Genomic DNA, 3,283 nt, shown 5'->3' with positions numbered 1-3,283 from the left:
GGCCGACTACGGTCTCTGGCCGACTACGGTCTCCTGCCGACTACGGTCTCCGGCCGACTACGGTCTCCTGCCGACTACGGTCTCCTGCCGACTACGGTCTCCTGCCGACTACGGTCTCCTGCCGACTACGGTCCTTCAGGCCAAACAAACCTGTATATGTCACTCCTACCATGTAATGCAATCTGTATGATGTACATTTGCTACATCAATCCAAGGCCTTCTCCTAAGGAAGGGCCTCATTTGTAATCGACTACAAATACTAGTGGATTCATTCAAACCGGGCCAGGCCCCGTGGTTTTTCCCCCTTTTTCAGGGGTTTTCCACGTAAAAACTTTGGTGTCTCTTATGAACGCTACACCCTCTCACTTATCTGATTGTGTGCTGGATCTTCGTACAACGCTAAGACGTTAAACCATATATTTCTCTACCGCCGCGAATATTCCAGGACGCAACAAGGATAAAATTTTTGACTGTTCTATCATTTCTGCTTAGTGGGGGCAGGAATCATTCATATGAGTCTGGCAAATTTTTATTGGTCCGCCGGCCCATGCAATAACTACGTGATTGGTTGGAAAAAAATAAATAAAAAATTTCTTGCAAAATTTTTAAAAGGATTTTAAAATTTTAAAATTTATTTTTTAAATGAATATAATAAAAATATATTTATTTATTATGTCATATTCATTCTTGATTATCAAATATTAAAAGTTGGGATGAATATCATGTATTTGAATGATATCAATTTTATTAAAAATGATTAATAATAATTTATTTAATTACTTTATCTTGAAGAATTAATATTTAATTCATTAAATTTATTGAAATTTAAATAATATATTTAATATTATTAATAAATAGCTAATATTTATTAATAAGTTGTCAATCGAACGCCTAGTAAAAATGTGTGGAATTTTTCTTTTTGAGCTTTAATAATTTATGCTTGTTATAGAAAGAAAGTGTGCTGGCTTTTTATTTATTTATTTATTTTAATTTTGGTTGAAGATTTTATGAATGCCGTGTTCTGAGGAGTTCATAAAGGTAATATTTTATTTGATGGAATGAATTTTTTTTTGTTTTAAAATCATAAAATTTTCAATTTTTTTAAATAAGGGGATTTCCATACATAGCACTGACTAAACTTATTTAAGTCTCATTTGACGCTTGCTTATATTTTAGGCATCATGCTATTTGAAAGCATGAGTTCAAGATATCCATTAGGATCTACAATCAATCACTCGCATCAAATGCTCAATTACCGTAACTTGTAATGTCTGATATTTAAAACATATCGAAGTGATCGAAAAACGTGGCAGATGATTTTATGATTGCCCTCAAAATAGGACCCAAGACGATTGCAACTTGGATTGATGAAGCCGATCAATCGTCGAACATAAGTCATCATCTAATACCAATGACGATGGAGGAGATGACTTCAGAAAATTTATAAGTCAGTCAAGTATGAGTCGATTCAAATTAAAGTTACGTTGTTAGCTTGGGTTCTTGTCTCGCTGTTAGTGTTCTTCTTTTGTCTGTATTAATGTATTGTATTTGAAAGTAAAATATATGCATTGGCAATATATATTTTTAAGTGTTAATGTATTGACAATTATATTGTATTTGAAAGAGTGCATTAATATAAGTTTTGATTTATTCTCCATGTTGTGTTTCTTGCTGAAATCAATTTGTTTTTTGCACATTATTATCATACATCAATGTTATTGGTTTCTTCTAAAACACCCACATCATCACCCTAATTTGGATAATTAAAGCTAAGTACAATATGTGTTCTTATTGTGAGAAGTTTTCTTATAAATCAATTTCGGAGTCCCCTAGGTCTCAAAGTTTTGGGCACTCCAATTTGAACTTCATCTTAAGCGACACACCATTGACTTTTGTCAGGCAGTGTTGTAATTGCCCCTTCGTAAGCTTGTTTATTCCTGAAATTCACTTAATTTTGTCAACCAAAAATAGCAAGAAGCTTGCATTTATTAACTTTAAATAAAGATGTCTTCATACCTACTAACATGGTAGAATTGGTCAATATAAACATGCCAAAGTGGATATTCCTTGATACTAAATATTGAGCTACGTAAATGCACGGTAGGCCATTCATTTGCCAACCAGAGCTATCTAATCTCATCTATCGGTAAAAAATAGAGAAAAATAAATTTTATAATTCAAAATATCAATACACATTTTTATTCATTGACAAAAAAAAAATCATATACAATACTAAGAAATCATATAGTCATAACATATTCTTTCATTCATGAGTACAAACAAATAATTAAAATAAAAAAAAATTAAATAAAATTTGAGGAATCCTGATCATTACACCTGAACCTCTTTTCTGACATGAAATCATTTAAATCACATATAATGAGCTAAACAGCCCATCAAATTACTAAAATCTTATAACTGAATTCAAACCACGATAAAGAAGCAGTATGCATATCGTCAATCAATTCATAATAGTAACAGTCATGTGATCAAACAGTGGCAGAGCCAAAAACTTTTTATAGAGGAGTCTAAGTTTTGCTCCTAATAATAATAAAAAGTTCAAGAATCATATTGGAGATTTTTTATAAATAAGGGTAAAAAAACACTTGCTAGTTAATTAGTAACTTAGTAGTGTAGAACACATTGAGAGCACGCACTATACATGAAATAGACAATAACAAAGAACCCTACTCTATGTTGTCATTATCTACTTGACAAAATCTAGAACCAATAAAAAGAGGAATGATACCTAGATCTTCTTATGTTAAAAGTAAAGAATCCAATGCAATCTTTAAGCACACAAAATATAAAACCTACTAAGCAAAAATTCAGATTAATATAAATTAATCAAATTACTAGAGATCATATATAGCAACATCCTAAAATTTAATTGAATTAAAGTACTATTTTTATACATCAAAATAAAATTTAAATTAATAAAAATTATTACTATTCTAAAATCACCTGACAAAAAATATCAAGTAAATACTCAAAACATTCATAATCTCAATCTCTATAATATATAAAAACTTACGTAGTAAAAAATTTACTAATATAAAATTATCCTCATTTTTCGTAAATAAAAATAGAAATTTGACTAAAAAAATCTCAAAAAATACTAAATTATTGAAGTAAAAAATAGGATAATAGTACCGTATAATGGGACAAGCAAATCTCCTAATAGAGTCGACTAATAAAAATCACACCACTACCCACAAATCAATTTTGATTTATAATGAATCTTAAAAAAAATATTTGATTGGATCAAAAATAGGAGCTATTA

The sequence above is a fragment of the Dendrobium catenatum genome, unplaced genomic scaffold (assembly GCF_001605985.2).
Source record: "Dendrobium catenatum unplaced genomic scaffold, ASM160598v2 fragScaff_scaffold_1644, whole genome shotgun sequence".
In the NCBI taxonomy this organism is placed as follows: domain Eukaryota; kingdom Viridiplantae; phylum Streptophyta; class Magnoliopsida; order Asparagales; family Orchidaceae; genus Dendrobium; species Dendrobium catenatum.
The sequence above is the reverse complement of the archived record's forward strand: the minus strand, read 5'-3'. Positions refer to the sequence as shown.